The sequence below is a fragment of the Peromyscus eremicus genome, chromosome 1 (genome assembly GCF_949786415.1).
Source record: "Peromyscus eremicus chromosome 1, PerEre_H2_v1, whole genome shotgun sequence".
Classification (NCBI taxonomy): Eukaryota; Metazoa; Chordata; class Mammalia; order Rodentia; family Cricetidae; genus Peromyscus; species Peromyscus eremicus.
In genome coordinates, this window is record NC_081416.1 from 30612269 (window position 1) to 30635717 (window position 23449).

Sequence of the window (23449 nt, forward strand, 5' to 3'; positions counted from 1 at the left end):
CATATTCAATCAATATCTATCCAAAAATCCAGTCCTACAGAAGGTACTAAAAGGAAATCTCCAACCCCAGGAAGTTAGCTATACCCATGAAAATACAGGCAATAGGTAACCCCACACCAGCAAAAATCAAAAAAGGAAGCACACACCACCACTACCACACAACACTATTACCACCACCACCAACAACAACAACAAAATAACAGGAATTAACAATCACTGGTCATTAATATCTCTCCATATCAATGGACTCAATTTGCCAATAAAAAGACACAGGTTAACAGAATGGATATGAAAACAGGATCCCTCTTTCTGCTGCGTACAAGAAACACACCTCAACATCAAAGACAGACATAACTTCAGGGTAGAGGGTTGGAAAAAGAGTTTTCAATCAAATGCACCTCAAAAGCAAGCTGATGTAGTTATCCTAACATCTAACAAAATAGACTTCAAACCAAAACTAATCAAAACAGATGGAGAAGGACATTTCATATTCATCAGAGGACAAATCCACCAAGATGATGTCTCAATTATGAACAACTATGTCCCAAATACAGAAGCACCCACATTTGTAAAAGAAACATTACTAAAGCTTAAATCACATATCAAACCCCACAAATTAATAGTGGGAGACTTCAACACCCCATTCTCAGCATGGACAGGAAACCCAGACAGAAAACTAACAGAGAAATAAGGGAACTAACAAATGTTATGACTCAAATGAACCTAACAGGTATCTACAGAATGTTTCATTCAGACACCAAAGAATATACCTGCTTCTCAGCACCTCATGAAACCTTTTCCAAAATTGACCAAATACTTAATCACAAAGCAAGTCTTCACAGGTACAAAAATATTGGAATAACCCCCTGTATCTTATCAGATTACCATGGATTAAAGTTGAAGTTCAAAAACAATACAAACTACAGAAAGCCCACAAATGCATGGAAACTGAACGACTCTCTCAACTGAAACTGAATTACCAATGGATCAAGGAAGAAATAAAGAAATTAAAGACTTCCTAGATTTCAATGAAAATGAATGCACAACATACCCAAACTTATGGGACACAATGGAAGCAGTTCTAGGAAGAAAGTTCATAGCAGTAAGTGCCTGCATAAAGAATGTGGAGAAATCTCACACTAGTGACTTAACAGCACACCTGAAAGCTCTAGAACAAAAAGAAGCAAACTCACCCAAGAGGAATACATGATAGGATAATAGTCAAACTGAGGACTGAAATCAATAAAATAAAAACAAAGAGAACAATGCAAAGAATCAATGAAACAGAGTTGGTTCTTTGAGAAAATCAACAAAATAGACAAACCCTATCCAAACTAACTAAAAGACAGAAAGAGAATATCCAAATTAACAAAATGAGAAACAAAAAGGGGGACATAACAACAGACACTGAGGAAATCCAATCAATCATTGGGTCATACTTCACAAACCTGTACTCCACAAAATTAGAAAATCTAATAGAAATGGACAAATTTGTTGATAGATACCATATACTAAAATTAAATCAAGATCAGATAAATAATTTAAATAGACCTTTAATGCCTAAGGAAATAAAAGCAGTCATTAAAAATCTCCAAACTGAAAAAGCCCAGGGACCGATGGTTTCAGTGAAGAATTCTACCAGACTTTCAAAGAAAAGCTAATATCAGTACTCCTCAAATTATTCCACAAAATAGAAACAGAAGGAATATTGCCAATTTTTTTTATGAGGCAACAGTTGTCCTGATACCTAAACCACACAAAGACTTAACAAAAAAAACAGAATTACAGACAAATTTCCCTTATGAATATTGATGCAAAAATACTCAATAAAATACTGGCAAACTGAATCCAAGAACACATCAAAAAATCATCCACCATGATCAAGTGGGTTTCATCCCAAAGATGCAGGGATGGTTCAACCTGTGAAAATCTGTCAATGTAATCCACCATATAAACAAACTGAAAGAAAATACACACACACACACACACACACACACACACACACACACACACACGAGTCATCTCATTAGATGCTGAAAAAGCCTTTGACAAAATCCAACACCCCTTCATGATGAAAGTCTCAGAAAAATCAGGGATATAAGGAACATACTTAAATATAATAGAAGCAATATACAGCAAGCAGACAGTCAGCAACAAATTAAATGGAGAGAAACTCAAAACAATTCCACCAAAATCGGGAACAAGATAAGACTGTCTACTCTCTCTATATTTATTCAATATTGTACTGAAAGTTCTTGCTAGAGCAATAAGACAACGCAAGGAAGTCAAGGGGATACAAATTGGAAAACAAGAAGTCAAAGTATCACTATTTGCAGATGACATGATAGTATACGTAAGTGACCCAAAAAAATTTATAAGGGAACTCCTACAGCTAATAAACACCTTTAGTGAAGTGACTGGATACAAATTAATTCAAAAAATCTGTAGCTTTCTTCTATACAAACAATGAAAGGGCTAAGAAAGAAATCAGGTAAACAACATCCTTCACAATAGCTATAGACAATGGGGTAACTCTAACCAAGCAAGTGAAGGACCTGTATGACAAAAACTTCATGTTTTTGAAGAAAGAAATTGAAGATTTCAGAAGATAGAAAGATCTCCCATGCTCATAGCTTGGTAGGATTAACATAGTAAAAATGGCCATCTTACCAAAAGCAGTCTACAGATTCAATGCAATCACCATCAAAATTCCCACACAATTCCTTACAGATCTTGAAAAAAACAATACTCAACTTAATATGGAAAAACAAAAAACTCAGGATAGCTAAAACAATTCTGTACAAGGAAGTATCACCATCTTGATCTCAAGCTCCACTACAGAGCTATAGCAATTTTTTTTTTTAAAAAAAGCATAGTTATTGGTGTAAAAACAGACAGGTGAGTCAATGGAATCAAATCAAAGACCCAGACATAAATCCACACACCTATGCACACTTAATTTTTGACAAAGAAGCCAAAATTATGCAGTGGAAAAAAAGAAATAATCTTCAACAAATGGTGCTGGTATAACTGGATGATGGCATGTAGAAGAATGACAGGAGATCCATGTCTATCACCCTGCACAAAACTCAAGTTCAAGTGGATAAAAGACCTCAACATAAATCCAGTTCTTCAAAACTCCACACCACCGCCCACTAAGCAAATGATGGTTTAAAAATTACAAATATGTGATGTAGCTTCCATAATAACATCATTAAAGGACTCAGAATGAGGGCAGAAACACACGACAAGCACTGCTCAACCAGGTTTCATAACACACAACATTTTTTCCCTCCCATGCTATTTGTTCCATAATATTCTAGCATTATGGCTAAGCATCAGGTATTTGGTACCCAGGGCATGAAGTCAAGATGCAAGTTAGGTTTGACTGGATGTACACAAATCCTGCAAAAAGTAGTTTTGAAGAACACAAATGATGCTGTCTTTTGTTTGCTTGCTGTTTGTATTCTTGTAATAAGGTCTAGCTATGCAGCCCAGGCTGGCATCAAACTCATTTGGTACTCCTGCTTTAGCCTCCGAAATATTGAGCTTACAAGTATGAGATACCAAACACAACCTCAACGTTAAACTTGCTAATCTCCAGTGAATTAGTTGAACACAAGTTTGATTCTTAATCACTTTGCATGTCCACAATGACTAGAGGCCTCTACACCATGCAGTCATGTAGAAACCCACTTTGATGAACCCTTTGACATATAGTTGCAAATGTGGGGAGATGACACAGTCAATAAATAGCCTACCTTGTAGGAATAAAGACAAGTTTGGATCCCCATTACCGTGTTAAAGCTGAATGCAGTAGTGTGCAGTTCTAACACCTAGCTCTTGGGGCTCAGAGCTACAGAGACAGAATTCCTGGACCAGTCAGGTGAGTTGAACTGATAATCGCCAAGTTCAGTAAGAGACAGACTCTGTATCAAAAAATAAGATGGAAAACAGTTTAGGCCAATACTGATATAGACCTCTGTTTATCACACATATGTTGGTAAACTTATGTATTGTATTAGCATGCACATGTGCACACATCCACATGACACACGTGCATCATACCCCATACACATATAAAGAGGACACAAAAGGCTACCACTTGAACTTTGGAACCTTCTGCCTTTAAGTGACAGATATTGCCTCTCTACTATTTTCATTGTATATATAAAGTTACAAGGCCACAATCTTAAAAGCTAACAGAGGGCAAAGTTACCATTTTCTCAGAACAAAGGAAACCAGAGTAATTATGAATAGTTCAATGCCAGTTAGACCTGCCAAAAATGACTAGAGTCTCAGAAAGGAAAAGGATTAGTGTAAATTCATGATCCTTGCAGAAGAAAAAGAAAAGCTCAAAGAATATTTTTAGTAATTAATAGCATATTTGAAGAATCCACAAATGCAAATCTTTAATAATTAAAAAGCAAGGAGAATCTTTTTCTTTAATTATTTGTCTATGGTCGTTGGATGATGAATTATAAGTGATTAAAACTACCACTTATGATCTTACAGAATTATATCTCTTGAGTGATGTTTCTGGAGTTTTTAAAGTAAAGCTGGTCTCCATGGACAATATATACTTATTTTCATTGGGAGGATCAAAACAGGTGTGGAAATTAAGTGGTGAGAGACATAGATGAAGAAAGCCCAAGGAGAAGCCTTGTGGAGATCTCTGATTTATGCAAAAGATGGAGAAGATGCAGGGTGGAGATTGTTACTATGGTCCAAGGTACTTTGGTCAAGAGAGGTTGGAAAATTTATTCCTGTTTATAAAACTTACATTTACAAAATCTCCCCACCTGTCTTTATTGTTTATGCCATCTTTACCTATTTCTTTCTTTTTCTTTTGTCAATACAACAAAAACTATAGAGTTGGTATAGCTGCCATCCTTGTCTTCACAGAATTTTTTAGTGGGTGCAACCATGGATATGCACAGAAAATATTAAATAGAGATAGAAAATAGCACTTCTAAAACTAAGGCATTATAGTAAGGGTTCTCTGATAGTATAGCATTGGGGGAAACAATAAAGTAAAGATACAAACTTTAAAATTGTATGCAGAAGCACCTTTCAGATGGAGGGCATAGTAAGTGCAAAGATCTTGAGGTAGAACTGTTCGTTACTCTGCCATTCAGTGCTGGTCTTTACAAACTAATGCATAGTAGCTGAAGACTGAACATTTGCAGGATGAGCATGTTGACCCATCATCAATGAATTCATAATGAAGTAGACAATGGGAGCTTAACTGAAAATACATATACTTGGTATAAGTAAAACCATTCAGTATTGCTATGCACTAGGCAGAATACTCATGCTTTTACATAAATCATCTTACATAGCTTAGAAAACAATCAAGCATGAACTCATCCTTGTGATGATTAGTTTTAAATGGTAACTAGCCATGACCTTGGAAAGGCCCCTGAGTGAGCGATTGCCTAGATTGGGTTGGTCTGCACACATTCCTGTGGGGTATTATATTGATTATTAACCGATGTACAAAGACCCAGCCCATTGTGGAAGGCATCATTCCCTAGGCAGGATGTCCTAAACTATATAGAACAGAAAAAAGTTAGAAGCAAGCAAGCCAGCATCGTGAGTGCATTTTTTTCTCTCCATTCTTGACGATGGGTGTGATGTGACTAGCTTCATGGGTTCCTCCCTTGGCTTCCCCAGAATGGTGAATTGTAACCTGGAATCATTAGCTAAAATAAGCCATTTCTCTGTAAGGTGTTTTGATTAGAATATTTTATCACAGCAGCAGACATGAAGCTAGAACAATCCCATTTTCCAGGTAGTAAGTCAGCTAAGGTTCTATGGTATAATGGCTAAGAATTTTTGTTCTAGAAATATGTTGCTGGAAGTTTCTCTGGTCCTGCCTGGCCCCATGGTCCAGACAAATCTCTTCCACCCATGGTTCCACAGCCACTTATAAAATAATTACTCCGAGGCTTAATATTAATTACAAACTGTATGGCCTGTGGCTCAGGCTCATTATTAACTAGCTCTTACAACTTAATTCAACCCATTTCTATTAATTATGTTTTGCCACGTGGCTTCATGGCATTACCTGTTCTCTCACATCTTGCTTCTCCTGGCAGTGGCTCAAAGCTTCTGCCTGACTCTACCCTTCTTCCTCTCCGTCTTCAGTTTGAATGTCCTGCCTAACATTATTCCGCCTCAGCATTGGCCAAACAGCTCTATTTATCAACCAGTGACCACAGCATACAGAAAGGACATCTCACAGCAGAAACAGGTTGAGGAGATTGCAGTAACAGCTTTTCACTTGGTAGCTTTGTAATCATTTACCATTTGTCATTGCTGATTGCATTTACTCACCAGTAAAATACATAAATGATATGGGAGGTTGGTGTGAGGATTGCATGGATTAACCATGGAAAATACTTAGAATAGACTTTAGCATAGCATGCTACAGGTCTTCTAAAGGCCATCATCATCATTTAAAAAGATTGGCAACAAGTAAGGGAAACTGCTTAAGGCTATGGCAAAGAGTTACCAAGAAAGGTTCTTAAGTTGAGTTTTAAGAGCAAAGTGGAAAAATAACCAATTTCTCCAAATGGTATGTGTATGTGTTTCAACTGTCTTAGCATTCTTTGAAATAGTATATATATAGTATAAAAATATGTTTACCACATATCCAATTGCTGTAATAGTAGTTCCCCAAAATACTTCAAGGCTTTACAACTTACAGGCATGAGAAGAAAATTATTATTATTTTCTGCCTTAAACACACAAAAAATAAATTCAGGCCATTTTTTTCTTTTGTTGTTGTAAGTTAAAAACTAGAAAACAATGTCCAAGCAGATGGTCAAGTTGAAGAGGAGGTGGGTGATACTTAAGCTTCATATCCCCTGAAGATGCTTGGTTTAATTGTGTGGAAGGGGTATGGAGTATGCTAATTTGTGTGCACTTCTATTACACAATCTGTAATTGAGTCATCCATGTGACAACTTCTTTTATAAAAGGAAAAAAAAAGACCTAAAAGTATCATCTGAGTTTACATGAAGGAAGAGAATGACTCAATTATTTTATGTGTTTGAAATATCTTCAACTTTTATTCACCACCTTCTCTTTAGGGATGCTAACAATTCCTAGGTTCACACTTTCATTACTGAAATGACCAACATACTTCTGTGTTGCTTTTGAAACTTAATTCAATTATGTAAATTAAGATTACATGATTATAGAAACAGAAAATTCAAATATGAAAGAGCAACCAGGTGAACGTTAATCTGCAGGATAAAAAAGTAGTTAAAAATTCAAATTTCATGCTAATTCATAATATGTTTAGTGCATAAAAAAATAACCCCCCAAAGTAGAAGGAAAGGAGAATCTATCATCTTTGTGTTTTCATATACATATACATACATATATATGCATACACATATGGATGCTTACAAATTGGTATTGCTGAAGGTTGTTAAGAAAGACTATTATAAATCTACTGGGTTATTGCAATTTTAATACACTGGAATTCAGTAGCTATTATGAGAATTCAATGGTTTGTTTTTATTTATATTTACATAAATAAAATCTTTATGCCTGCAGATTGTACTTTATGACAGGAATAATTTTCTATCCCAGAAATTGTGCTTCTGCATCTGGCTTAGCTTTAGGCTCAGACAGACAGACTTTTTAAGAGTGAATTATTACTTACACATTATGGTTCTGTCCTCAGTCCTACTTGGCTTGCCTGAGTTGCCACTAGAATGCAAATCGTGTTATATATATCAAAGTATAGCAAGAACATGGAAGATCTACTTCTTTTACCATTTGAGTTCCTTTCTTTCTTTCTTTCTTTCTTTCTTTCTTTCTTTCTTTCTTTCTTTCTTTCTTTCTTTCTTTCTTTCTTTCCTTCTTTTTTTCTTCCTTTCCTTCCTTCCTTCTGTTTTTTTTTCTTTTTTTTCTTTTTTTTTAATGATTCCCTAATACCGCTAAATCTCATATTTTGTAGCTGGTTAACATCTCATAATTCACTACACTTTCAACACTGGTACTTTTTTTTTTTTAGACAGGATCTCACTATGTAACTCAGGCTGTTCTGGAATTTTCTATGTAGACTAGGCTGGCTTCAAGCTCACAGAGATCTGCCTACCTCTGCCAGGATTAAAGATATGTGCCAACATACCTGACTCAACACTAGTACTTTTTAAGGGCCTCATTAGGAATTACAATAACTCAAGTTTCTATGTTGTGTGCTGTGAGTGAGCTGTGATATTTAGTTAATGCTGTTACATATCACTTAATTATATAATTCTGTGCAAGTTCTGGACGATGTAGTTTTTCCAATAAAGTGAAAACAGCATGTGTTATACTCATGCTAGCAATGATTTTCATGGTCAAGTTGGTGGCCCTGAGCAATAAAATGTTATAACACTGAGTTGTTTTTCATCAACAAAAAAAAGAAAGAAAGAAAAAAAGGAAGGAAAGAACTTAAAACACAAAATAAGTTTTTATTTAATTGTTTTTCATTTTACATAGTGGTTGTTAAAGCAGCTGTTTTATTTGGTGAAGCTGAGGCTAAAAATCACTACAAACATATTTGGTTCCTACATTCCCATTATTTGTCATTTACACAGTGTCCTCAATGATGATGAAATCATAGGTGGGTGAGATGAAATTTCCTTGTTTAATTTTCTCATTCCCCCCCCCACACACACACAGAGTCTGATGACTAGCATCTTGTGAAGTGTGCTTTTATCACAGTTCACAGATCTTCACAACACACACAGCAGTCACATAAAAACATAATTAGTGATGGGTGGTTTAAAATGAGTATTACATGTAAAGGTCAAGGTATAATATTGTTGTCTTAGGGGGCGATGGCTTTAATGAGGTTTTGCTCTGTGTATGTGTGTTTGTGTGTGTGTGTGTGTGTGTGTGTGTGTGTGTGTGTAATAATATGATTATAATGGGTAAAGATACAATTGCTCAGAGTAATTTAGAAATCAAATAGATTTAGTAAAAATTGTGAAAAGAAGACATGGGTCAATGAATAAAATGCTTCCTGTGCAAGCATTAGGGCCTGAGTTCAGATCCCCAGCACTCCACATGAAAGTTGAGCATGCTGGCACATGCCAGTCACTCTGGCACTGGGGAAGACAGTCAGAGGGATCCCAGGCTGTGCCAGCCAGTCTAGCCAATACGAGGAGCTCCAGGTTCAGAGAGAGACCTTGTTTCAAAAATAAGGCAAAAATAAGGTAGAACATAAAAAATAAAGACACCTATCATCAACCTTTGTCCTCTACCCTTGAACATATGAGCATGTATGCACAAACACACACACACACACATACACAAACACACACACACACACACACACACATACACACACACACACGCACACCAACACGGACACACCAACTGGCACAGTGCCTCAGGCATACTAATATTTTATTAGTAGATATCAAAGAAAGAAAAGTAAAATAGGAGCTCAGTGGTGGAATTGTTGAATTATGTTGTGGTGGTATTATGTTTGATTTTCAAAGTGACAGTCATGCGACTTTGAGCAAGTTCTCTAATTTCAATAATATCTCATCCTCCTCATTAGTAAAATATAATTATTTTGATTTAATGAGATAAAACAGTTAGCACAGTAGAAATATATACTTAGATTTTTAGAAATATTTTTCTAAACACAGTCATAAACCATAAACATAGCCAATCTCCTTGAACTTGAAAGTTGATTCCTCTTTAAGACATGCCATAATGTCCATTCCGGCTGTTCACTTTTGACTTAGAACAGAGAACTCTGAATGACTCTCCTGACTTCTGATTTAGAAAAGCTGCAACATCATAAATGAATATTACTTTAAGTCGTTAAGCTATGTGAGTTTGTTAAAAAGCAATAGATGGCTAATATAATGTTGGAATGTGTGTTTTATAGAATTTGCCTAGAAAAGTAGCAAGGACAGAGAGATCACTTAAGAGTCATCTTAACACCTAGTATAGTAGACATAGAAGCTTTAAACGTGTAGAAAATTACAGAATGTTATAGCAACATTAGGGTCAGCAATCACCATTAAACCAGCGATACAGATTATCTTTCTTTCTTGATATCAGTTATGAACAGTCTGGCATGGTTAGTAATAAGGGGATGGATGTCCTAAGAAAATAAAGTTCTTATTCATTTTTATTCTGGGGATCTCTATTTGTTCAGAGTTTACACCAGAGAACTTAGAATAATGTATATTAAATAAAAATAATAAAAGTTGGTGCAGATTAAAATATGTAAGAAGGATTTCAAATTGATGAAGTGGGAATGTTGCATACTGAAATTTATAATCAGTAAAAGTAGAAGAGGCAAAAGGCACATTTATAACAGAGAGGCAATAGTGTTCCTTGTTTAGACTTACATTTATGTAGAAAGCACCTGTAGTGTAGTATTTGTAAATAATAAGCTTAATTTAATGATCTTTATTTATGCAGTTATCATATTTAGTACATTCTCTAGTGAAGACAGAAAATGTACATATATAAAAATAGATTTGTTTTCTAAGTTAGAGGATATACTTGTGTTAGCAGGGATGAGTAAAACCAATGTACTCTGACAAATATAATTTTTTTGAATTTTCGTAGTTTTACAATAATACAGGGTATATTTAGTGTAACTCACCCCTTAGGCTTCCAGTAAAGGATGCTGTAAGAAGACAAGACAATGATTTCTTCCTGTGATGAAATTTTATGTCAGTTTACCACAGCACAGTGATAATCAATGCTATAAAATGCTCAAAAAAACTAAGATTAAAATTATGTCTAAATTATTGCACAAGCCATTCAAATCCATGATATTTGAACAAACCTAAGGTGCGTCCGAGTTAAGGAAGATGATGAGTCAGTCCCCCAAGTCTTTCTTTGCATGCATTCTGAGGATTATAAAATATTATTATAAGTTATACATCCTAATACAGAAATCTGAAATGTTTCCTTGGCTGAGGGATGTCAATAGGAAACTTCAGCACAAAAGTTCCAAAATCCCTAGACTCCAAAATGAGAACCTCTTCTGTCCTCATGCATTCTGTACAAGGGACATTCAGCTTGTATCACCCAACTCCGTAGTTAATGGTGATTTCCTCAGGTTGGAGAATGGGAGTAAAGGCAGTGTTTGTGCAAATCCTTTAGCTTGCAACATCTGCAGCCAAAGTGAGGCTTTCATCAAGTCATTAAAATAAATGCATTCCAAAAAAGAAAAGATTCATGAGTGCAAGCCATTTTCCCCACTTTGTTGTCTACATTGACTTCCAAACAGGAAAATAGTCAACAGTGATTTAACCCTCTTGGATAAACTGGCAATAATAAAAGGAAGATAGTTATCTGATCCAGCCAGCTATGTCTACACAAAGGCCAAATGTCCCATCCATGGCAGACAGGGAACCCCAATGTTTTCATCTTGCCTTTCTTTTTCTACATTTCCCTATGGTAAAGAGGGAGAAGCAGACGATATGTTTCTACTGCCACCAAATTTAGTTCAGATTAAAGGTGTTTGAGCAAAGTAATGTGTCTTTTCTTTTCAGCAGACCTCAGTTAAAGCTTGATTTATGAGTACAGCATGAGTCAACATCTCCTCTGATCTCAGTGGTTTCATTGGTTCACATACTCCTGAGTATGAGCTCTCTGCAGATCTAATAATGCCTATGGTCAGAAACATTTAATTTCTACTTTTCATAGAAGTCTTGACCTTTTTTTTTTTCAGACAAATTCTTTACTTCATTTCTTTAAAGACTGATTAACTTGCTTAGCCTAGTTCATAAATCTTTTTTCTCCTACTTTTATATGCATATTTATTTTGAAATTAAAATATAATTACATCATCTCTCCCTTTCTATTTCCTCCCTCCAAACCCTTTCATATACACCCCTCTCAAACTCATGGCCTTTTTTAAATTGTGTAAATGCATAAATGTCCTGAGTCTTTTTAGTGTTGCTTGTGGGTATCGGATTTCAGAGCTGACTGTTTAGTACTGCATAACCAGCTGGAGGGTAACCAATTGGTGTGCTCTTCCCTGGGGAAGCCCATTTCTCCCACTCTGAGCAGTCAACAGTTGCCTGTAGTGCTCTCTCTAGGGAAACAGTTCTGTGAACTATCCCCCCTCCACGTTAGCATGTCTAGTGATGTCATTGTTCAGGTTTTGTTTGGGCAGCCATCTTCTTGAGTTATCTTGAGTGCTGCGTCTCTGTTTTTTCTAGGAGACAGGATCTCTCAGCAAACTTCCTGGTCCTCTGACCCTAGAATCTTTCTGCACCCTCTGCCTCTATGTTCCCTGAGTCTTAGGAAGTTGTGCTGGGAATGTATCCATTGAGTTGGGGCACTCCACGGTTTCACAAGTAACTTTTGCCCCTAAATTCTTCAATAGATTTAGAAGTAACGCTGAGAAACTAACTCTCTCTCTCTCTCTCTCTCTCTCTCTCTCTCTCTCTCTCTCTCTCTCTCTCTCTCAATCTCTCTCTCTCTCTCTCTCTCAATCTCTCTCTCTGTCTCTCTCTCTGTCTGTCTGTCTCTCTCTCTCACACACACACACATGCACGCACACACACATCACATAGTCTATAGTTCTGATAAGAATCTTGTATATCAGGTGTGATAGTGATATGATCTAGGGATTTTGATTTTTTTCCCTGCCAATTAAAGATTTAAAAGGCAGGAAAAATCTTGAGCACAACTGGTAGCAGCAAAGATCTCAAATATTTTGGATAGCAGCGACCAGAGTAGCAGCTGAAGAAAGATGTTCATTTGGGGAGGGGAAGAAACACAGCACATGCAAAACACATGCAACAGATACACAGAGAAAAAGACCCTCTGCAAAGCTGCAGTGAGGGTAGCCTGGGGGTGGACACTCAGGAAGCAGAAAAAAATTCAGTCTCTTCTTAAGGACTGGGGTTTTGTAAATCTCTGAAGAATTTTCCTCCCCTAATTTAGGGTTGATAAATTTGAAGAAGGAAAGGGTGGTTAATTGACCCACAACTGTTGTGTACCCTGTCTCAATCCAACCTTGAATGTGCTGAGCCAGTCCATCACCAGGGGGCCTGCTGGTGGGAGACAAAAGCATGTGTTTTGAGCTTCCATGCTTTCTGCTCAAGTCAAGAGGATGCCTGCCATCTTGGAAAGTTGCCAACTTTATTACATAGCTGTGGTCCTTCTCCCTTTGTCTGTCTTCCAGGGAGTCTGTCTAACTCTTAGACTCTCAGGAGCACATGCCTGTCACCCTGCACTCCAGAGGTTGCAGCAGGAGGATCAGAAATTCAAGGCCATCTTTGACTTCATAGTGTTTGAGCTAAACCTGAAACATACACGAAACTCTGCTTTGGAAAACAAAATCATCTAAATATCTATGTATATGCCTGTGTGTGTGTAATTTCTATTTCTTGTATTGGGATGGTTCCAGTAAGTTTGCAAATTTTATGAGAAGAGGCCAAGACAATAAGATTCATAGTATTCTCCCTATAGATATCACTTCCCAATTTTCTAAATTCAGTTTTTTTCTCATCTTTATTTCAATATAATTGACAAATAATCTACATATTCACTTTTATAATGTGATGATTTGAAAGATGAACATGTAAAATGATTACCACAATCAAATTAACACATTCGTTTACCATGATTAGTTAATATATTTCAAGTAGATATAATAATAATATTAACTGTAATCACATATGATATACTGTCACCACAAAAAAAAAACAGTTCTAGTTGTAATTAACAGTTTATATCCATATATCCTTGTTTTCCCTGCCCAGAGCCCCTGGAACCATCTAAATTCTGCTCTCTAATTGATTATATTTCAAGAAATGTTAATATTTTAGCATTACAAATTAAATTTAGTAAACAAAGAAACAATGAAAGACAAAGTATAAACTCTACTTGATCATCAGTTTCTGTCTGTTGACATTTGCTAGTGTTTGACACCACTTGGTATATTTTCCATGTGGACAAAAGCCATATGTGTTTTGTCTCCCAAGTGCTCAGCAGTATGCTTCATGCATGCATAGGACTGTACATGGGTAAGTATCCACATAGCTGAGTGCTTTTAAAAAGACGAGATACTAGTATTTATAGTGAAATGTGTCTTTTTATTTTTATAAATAGTTTTCCATGTAACATATTCATTGATATACTTTTAATGGCAAGATAGGAAGTAATATGATTTGACAAATGTTTATTTTAAGGCTATCTGCATTTTAAAATTTCCTACTACAAATACAGTATTTCAAAAAAGACATCAGTTTTATAATGTATATACAGTTGTTTTCTAATGATAAAACTTTAGAAGTAGGATTAATGAATAAAAATATGTTGGCTCACAAACATAATTCAAATACTGTGTTGAAGAATAAATTGAGACAGTAACACCTATCTATGGATAGGACATAATTCATTTCATTCTTTTTCTCCTAAATCATCACTGAAATGAGAGAAAGGGTATGCTGACAAGTACTAGGTTTTTAGTAATTTTCTTCTGTCTGCTTATCCTGAAAATGGTTTCTTGGTGTCTTAGTTAGGGTTACTACTGCGACAATGACCAAAGTAACTTGGAGAAAAAAAGGGTTTATTTGGCTTACATGTTCTTAATCACAGTCCATTGAGGAGGGCCAGGTAGGAACTCAAGACCTGCAGAAACTGGAAGGCAGAAGCCACTGAGAAGTGCTGCTGACTGGCTTGCTCCTCACTGCTTGCTCAGCCTTCTTTCTTATAGCATCCAGAACCACCAGCCCAGGAATGGCACCATCCATAATGGGCTGGATCTGCGTACATCACTAATCAAGAAAATACCATATAGAGGTATCTTATATCAATCTTAGAGGGGCAATTTCTCAATTGAGGTTCCTTTCCCTCAGATGACTATAGATAATGTCAAGTTGTTGTAAAACTGGCCAGAACACTTGGTTTAAGACAACACAATTATAAGGACCTAGACTAGGGCAGAGAGGAAGTATGTGTGGAGAAACAACAATTAATCCTGGAACTTGAAGATAAAGCAGGTCTTATGGTTTTTGTAAGGATCTAACACAAGGCAAACATGGTTCACAGCTGTTAAGTTTAGGCACACATTGAAAGAGATAAGAATTTTAGTGAGACAGTCTAGATTTTAGGTCCTCTGTCTTTTACCTCGGGCATTCTCAGCATGATCATTGGAATTATAGAGGAGCCTAGTAAATTGTGTCTTTTTACTTTTAGAGGCATAGTTTCAAGCACACTCTTCAGTGATGGCATCTTCCACAATCAGGACATCTTCAGCCTTGTCCCTACCCAGTTTTTTTCTACTAAGAAGTTGTCATGGTCTAGCTTTAGCTATGTGTTGTTCAGAAATGTAGCAAATAGTATTTTCGGGTATCAAGGTTATTTGCATTTGTGCTTGAGAAAAAAATCCCCTGTGATATAATATGTTATACTTTGTTGTGACTGAGAAAGTTATTAGATAAATCAGTACAGATTTCCTTTCATTTTATTTTCCACCTACAGGGCTTCCTACACTTTTGTAAACTGCTTCTGTAGGTCCTTAGAAGAATGAATTTACTTGTCACAGAATTATGCAGACTCTTAAGTAAAACTCAAGCTGTATTTTACCACTGTGTTTATTCCAAGAGCAGGAGTGAAGAGGCCCACATATGGCTGAAATTATAGAGAGGACTGAGGTGGGCAGAATCTGAGCCAGGGAAATCATCCACCTTGGAAATAATCCATGAAAACTGTTTGACCATTTTAGCTATATTACTTTCCATTCTCTACCCCCTACCTTCACCCTTCCATTAAATAAAGAACGAGTATAAATTTAGCATTGACAACAAAAATAAGAAGAAGGGACTTTGGTTTCAAATACATGAAAAGGAATGCGTATTCTATTTTAGTCCACTTTTGCTGTTATAAAAATTCCATAAACTGTAGTGCATATAAGCAGACATACACTTCTCACCAGGTCCCTGGTGATCAAGGGGCTGACATGTCTACCATCTGCTGAAGTCTCTTTTCAGACTATTGGTGCCTTCTTGCAGTGTCTTTGTATGGTGAAATGAGCCATTTATCTAGCTGGACTCTGTTTTATAAAAGCAGTAATCCCATTCATGAAGTGGCTACCTTGTGATTGAATCATCCCTCCCAAAGGCTCTTCTGCCTAATCCCATTAAGTTATGGAATTTCAAACATGAGAGTTTGGGGAACATAAGCGCTCCATTTCACACATTAAACTATTACTTATTTTACTAAATATGTAATAAAAGTCTCCTAGGAATTCATATTTGCTGATTAACTTGCTTAATAGGTTTAATTTCCTCAAGGGAAAGGTAAGACCATTTTAGTATATTTTTCCCTTTTAAATCTTTTCCTGGGGAACTTTGTTGTTTCTAAAGTAGAAATTGTATTTATGTAATAATTTTCATGTATTGTACATGAAAGATTCCTATTAATATGATAACACAGTATGTAATGTTCTCTTTGCAGGTTGGGAATTTCATTTTTGATGAAAAAAAGCCATAGGCTGAAAATTTAACAATCTCATTGCCATGAAAATAACTAGCAGATTTAGAAAAGTCTATATTTAGCATTCACAAAATATAAAAAAAAGAGGTACTAAAATATAGGAATTGATAAAAGTTTAGTTCCGTTTTTAAGAAAAGGGTTAGGGGGACAGAGTTCTTTCCTTGGTGTTAGTTTCCTTTTCTGTCGTGGTGATTAAATATAACAACCAAAAGCAAGTTACAGAAGGAAGAGTTCAGTTTGGCTTACAGCTCCGAGGGCTGACTGTCCATAATGTAAAGAAGTCATGGCAGCAGGGACAGGAAGCTGGTTGATAACATCTTAACCACACACAGGAAGAGGAGAGAACAAATAAGAAGTAAAGCCAGGCTTTCCACCCATAAAGTCCACCCCCTCTGACATACTTCCTCTAGCAATGCTGAACATCCTAAACATGCTTTAAAGCTCCCCCAAAGAGTACTACTAGCTGGAGGCCAAGTAAATATTCAAATATTGGGGACAATTCTTATTCAAAAAGACAAAATATCTAAGAAACGGGAATTGATTTTGGCATAATATAGGACCAATTACTTAAAATATTTTCTTTTAGAAAGGAAAAGTTGGTCACTTGAATTCAGACAGATTCATTATGATCAAAGGCATGCACTAAAGTTTCACTTTAATTGTTCTGAAAAATGCTTTCAGCTGTAAATTATTGAATATCAAAGATGTGTATCTGGAATTTATCAAGTTATCCAGGATGTCCTTATCAATGAGGAGGAGGGCTATGAACCGAATGATAATCTTTTTATGTAAATCTTTGATTATTTCAATGATTAAAATAATGCAATTAATTAACACTAATTTCATCAGAACTTTAGTCTCGACCAATACATGAAGAGAATCAATGGAGTATTAATAAAATTTGAGAACATTAGAAGTCCAGGGGATTTGTTCATATCTTAAATAATGAAACCTATCTTAACAGAAATAAATGGGAGAAGGAAAATCTTAATAAAAACACCACTTAGGTAGTTTTAAACAAGACTGAGTATGGAGCCAGCAAGTTGGCCCAGTGGTTCAGGGGACTTGTTGCTAAACCTGTTGATTTGTTTTTCTATCCCCAGATACTACATGATAGAAAGAGAACTGACTCTGCAAGTTGCTTTCTAGCCCCATATACACTGCAGCATAGATAACACACACACACACACACACACACACACACACATGCACACACACATGCACACACACACATGCACACACACATACACACACATGCACACACATGCACACACACATGCACACACACACATACACACATGCACATACACATGCACACACACACATGCACACACACATGCACACACACATGCACACACACATGCACACACACACGCACATGCACTAAAGCATAGATGTGACGGTTAAGAGACAAGTTGCTACACAATTGTTTCTCTTATGCAGAGGGTCTAGTCCAGTCCCATGCAGGTTCCACAGCGGTTGGTCTAAACTTCATGATTTCCCACTCGCTTGGCTGGGTTGTCTCTGTAGATTTTCCCACCATGATCTTGATGCCCCTTGCTCATAGAATCCCCGTTCCCTCTCTTCAACTGGACTCCTGGAGCTCAGCCTGGTGCTTGGCTGTGGATCTCTGCATCTGTAAGTGAGACAGTTGTACAGCTTGGTCTGTTTAAGGGGCCCCTGGCAGTGGGATCAGGATCTGTCCCTGGTGTATGATCTGGCTTTTTGAAGCCCCTTACCTGTGGTGGGACACCTTGCACAGTCTTGATGCAGCAGGGCAGGGCTTGGGCCTGCTTCAGTTGAATGTACCAGGCTTTGCTGACTCCCCATGGGAAGCCTTACCTTTTCCGAGGAGGGGATGAGGGGTAGGTTGGGGGGTGAGTGGGAGGAAGGATAAGAGAGGGATCTGTGGTTGGTATGTAAAATTAATAAGAAATTTCTTAATAAAGAAAAAAACAGACAAGATGCAGGCAGTCGTTCTCTCCTACACCACATAGGTCTCAGGGATAGAACTCAAGGTCTCAGAATTCTTGGCAAGTTCCTTTGCTGCTGAACCATTTCACTTACCCATTTTACTGTATTTAGCTTTGCTTATTGGAAGAAATCAGTTGGCTTCCAGGAATATAATGAAGCATAACCTTCTTGAGAGCAAAAACGATTCATTGTTATATCTCAGACGCCTGATTTACAGCTAGCTCCCCCAAAATGTTGAGTTGTTTCATGACAAGATATTAGAATTTGATTCTAAAAGACAAAGTGGACCTCTGCAGTCGAGGGTGTTTCATGTGGAGAAAGCAAGATGAATCAAGGGGTGCCGCACCACGCCACTGAGGATGTGAGGTGTGGCCACTGGGACTAAGTAAAGCATCCAAATAACCGGACATGAGGAGTTAGGAAAAAGGCACAGCTGCCATGCCGAGCAATGAACTATGAGCCTTGAAGACGGTGGCAATTGAATTTTCTCATGGGCATCTCAAAGCAGCTCTACTTTAGGGAAACCATAATCCTCTAGGAACATTTTCCAGGAACTCTTGAAGCAGGTAGAGAGATTTTCTCTAACCTCGGCTGTGGCACACAGAGAAAGCCAGTCTCTAGTGATTTGCCCTTGCGGGCTCAATCATGCTAGGTGTTGAGATCACATGTTCTTTGGGCCAAATGTTAGCATTCCAGTTGTTTGTGCATACACTTTTATGCTTTTCAGATGTCTGAAGGTCTGGAGTAGCATGTTTAGCCTAAAAGTACTATTATTCTTGTCTTCTTTTTGATAACTTCACTTTTCAGTAGATCAGAATGCTCAGAACACATGTAGAAGCTGGGCATATGGGACTAGAGACACAGTCTCTACTCTAAATCAGCTTCCACACTTTCTTAGTCTAAGTGGATTCTTCCAAAACTGTGCCTCCACAAATGGCCGCTTAAGGCAGTTGATTAATTTTAATTGGATGTCAGCATTTTCTGCTGAGTTGATTTAGGAAGCTATCTAATTTAATTCTTTATGTATCATTGTCCCCAATCATGGTTGTAATAATTTTCACTGGTGCTTCATGTTTAACAAAGACTTTCAGATAGAAGAGAGAGAGAGAGAGAGACAGAGAGAGAGACAGAGAGAGAGAGAGACAGAGACAGACAGAGACAGAGACAGAGACAGACAGAGAGACAAAAACAGAGAGACACAGATGCACAAAGACAGACAGTGAGACAGACAGAGATCCTAGCAATCTTCAGGTGTGATTCCTAGGCATGTGGAGTTTCTTAGTGAAGTTGCTTTCAGTTGCACATTTCATAAACTCATGGGCTTTGGTGCTCAGGGCCAAGTAATCATTCTCTCCTCTGTTGCTGTAGTGATTTGTACCTTCCTGAAAGTCTTTTGATGACTCCCGTTTTATTAATGATAACACTCCCTTCTTAGACTAACAAGACCCTACGGGACCTAGATTCTGCTTATGTGTTCTCCATCTTTTCTTCAGCCCTCATGGAGTTGGTACTTTCAGTCCATGGAACTTTCAGTATTGTGCCTGGAAATTCTGGGAGTTGTTTTCCTACTTTCTTTCTCTAGTTACTCCCAACCTAAATGGATTTCAACTCAGTGAGCAGCTCCTCCAAGATTCCTAACCTGAACTTTTTTCTATATTAAAAATCTTACTTTAAACCCACATATTACTGACATGTTTATACTGATTCGTTACAGTTTCACCCTGTTCTTACTATGATTTGGTTAACATCTTGACTTTTCATCAAAAGGTAGAAACTATGTCATTGTATTTTAGGACTAATTTCCCTGGAATAAAGTCATGTCAGGAAGTGAAGAGGTGTTTAGCTATTATTTGATAAGTGATTGAATACATTCCACTGTATCTAAACATTTTTAGAATCCGGTTTCCTGCAGAGGCATCATAGGTCATTTGTTTTTCTCATTTTGAAACTCTGCACTGCCCATCCTTAGCACCAGACTCCACTGTTCTAGAAATGTAAGGGCTGCTCATTACACACAGCAGCCCGGGAGGTGTTAGGAAGTCATGAGACAAAGTGGAAGTAGTAAAGCTTTGAATTCAGATAACTTTGTTATCAAATCTTTGCTCTGCAACTCTGGTTACCAGCCTTATGTCCCCTGAAATAAATCTTTAACTTTTAAGACTTAGTTTCTATTGGGCAAATAAATTCAATGGTGCTAAGTACCCCATTTCAGAGATTATATGATGCCTATCAAAACTTTAAATCTCCTGAATTTAACCAAGGGATATGGCTTGCAAGTATTATATTGTCAGAAATATGAAGATATTCTTTATAGCATTGTTAATGATAGTCAAAATCTAGTAACTGAATGTTCAGAAAGCTGGTTAAATGATACATCTCTTCAAGGGAATATAACCACTAAACACAAATGAATTTGATTTGGAAAATTGATACAAGGAAATGTATTGGTTCCGGAAAATACAAATGATTTGGATGTGGAGAAATATCATATATATATATATATATATATATATATATATATATATATGAAAAATAGAATAAATTTTAGAAGGATGATGTGAAGAAAAAATATACCAAGATCTTGATACTGAGAGCACCAGTCATGGTGGGTTGTCTCTGAGCAGACAGATGAGTGATGTGCATATGTCTGAGTAGGGCTGGCATTTGTTTTTAAAATTATACTTTTTTTGTTACTATTTATGCTTTTACAAAAAGCACACCACATTTGTAGTGTTAAAACACAGACTGTATTACCCTTTTCGGCAATAATTAGATCAGATCATTTATGAAAAAATTATATCTCTTAAGTATAAGAGAGCTATATAATTGCTTTAAAGAAGAGAGACAGTCTGCCAAGGTGTTTGAGCAGAGTTCTAATCAGATCTCAAATGCCTGTGACTGTTTGCCAGGTGAGAATTTACTTCTAAGTCCTAGTCATCTGTGATAGGTCAGCACTAGACCTCCTTCCTGGAGTTTTGAAGGAAGACACAATGCCTTGGTTACTCCGAGAGGCAAAAGGTGTCTCTGGTAGGTCTAACATTGCAGGTGACAGCAACCATATTTTATGTTAATAGTTAAATGAATTTTCAGAGGGAAATTAAACCCAAGTTGCTTTCTTATTAAAGTTACATAATTTTACAGTAAAATTAAACATGAAGGAAAATAATGTGATGAGTGGACCTGGTCAATAATAGTCTCTTCAGAGCAACCTTTCCCTATAAAATGCATGAGTCCTCCTCTCCAATTTGATCCTGTTTCATTTATTTAGAAGATGTTAAGTATTGCCTTTATTTTCTTAACATTTATTGTGTGTGTGTGTGTGTGTGTGTGTGTGTATGTTTCTTTTCCTAATATGCTTTTAGATTTGATGTTTTCTCAGGAACTGATCTGGTAGCTAATAGTCACTTTAAAGCTAAATTTTCCATCACAATCTAAATATAGTATTTCTTGTCACATAATGGCATTTATTAGAGAAACTGGCAAAGGCCTAGATTTATTGAAAGCACATTTTATCTTAGTCAACATTGTGAAGTTTTATGTCTTTTGGTGGAGGTCATTGATTGCCAGCCATGTTTTTACTGCTTCTGTTCTCGATACAGTAAACACTCATACCTTTATAGTTGGGAATGATTCCACAAGCTGACACACTGCCAAGTGGTTTTTGATTCAGGGCTTTTCACTTGGCAAGTGAAAGGTGATAAAGAGAAGTTCACAGTGGCAGTACGGATACAGAGGAACAATTTCTAGAGGCATGTCCCTGCTGTAAACTCCTGTAGAGTAAGCATCCAGGATGCTAAAAGGAGAACAGAGTCGTTTATGAGACAAAAGCACTTGTGCAGAACCTCTGGGCAGCTTTTCTAGCAAAACCCAGCATACAGCCTTTCAGTAAGACACATTATTAATATAGATAGGAATAACACAGTTATTGTTATACAAATGTAATACAAATGTAACACAGTTGTACTGTATTGTACTTTAATAAGGAAATGGAAATGCCTTCTCAAGGAGCAGCAGGTGTCTGATATACAGATAATTTAGGACAAAACAGGATGAGTGGAATATACTTGAAAATTTTGCATGTGTATGTGTGTGTGTGTGTGTGTGTGTGTGTGTGTGTGTGTGTGAGAGAGAGAGAGAGAGAGAGAGAGAGCGAGAGAGAGAGAGAGAGAGAGAGAGAGAGAGAGAGAGAGAGAGAGAGAGGAGATTTAAACTTTTCTGAATCTGCAGTATCACAGCAAGCGTTTCACACCTAGGTGATTCTTAATCCATAGCAATTTTCATTTGAAAACCTACAAAGTCAGCAGTGATAGCATTTGTTGTCTCACTGTCCTGTGAAACAAAAGACCTGTGAAAACACCATGGCATGCTTAAAAAAAAAAAAAAAAAAAACTTCCACCAAAGGATAATAGTTTCTGAAACACCAGATGCCATCCCAAAGGAATCTGGATCTCTTATCGTACCTTACACTAAATGTGTTTCTATGTCTGCTTGGCCCCATAGCAATTTCTAGAAAATTCACTTCTCCCTTGGTTCCTAAAAGTGGCAACCTCAGAAAAGGCAAGGCAGCTTAGGGAATGAAAACTCTTCTCACTAATCCTGATAGCCTGAGTTTGATTCCTGGGTCCCACATGGTGGACAGAGTGTACCAACTCTCGTACTTTTTCTTTTTTCTTTTATTTTTTTTAGCAGGAAAACCCCATTCATCACATGACCCATCCCCATTTATTGTCTTGATTCATTTGATTGGAGATGAAGCACTAATCAGAAAGGAGAATTTCACTAATCCATTCACTAAAGGACAGTCAATCCACTATTTCTCTTGGGTAGTTGAAGAAAGTAGCTCTAAGACCTGAGCAGTTTATTTACTGAAGAACTCCAAACAGTGCCATGATATAGAGGAGGGACTGTGTAGATGACTAAGCTGAGCTTATGCAAAGCACAAATGTACAGTCCTGGAAGGAGAAGGTAGAGAATGTAGAGG

The 23449-nt window shown here is 36.9% G+C and overlaps 1 protein-coding gene across 2 annotated transcripts in view; it reads left to right on the forward strand.

Annotated features, from left to right (window-relative positions):
• The window catches only part of Prkg1 (protein kinase cGMP-dependent 1), a 1191370-nt gene that overhangs the window by 219013 nt on the left and 948908 nt on the right, over nt 1–23449 (forward strand). The window lies entirely within an intron of this gene.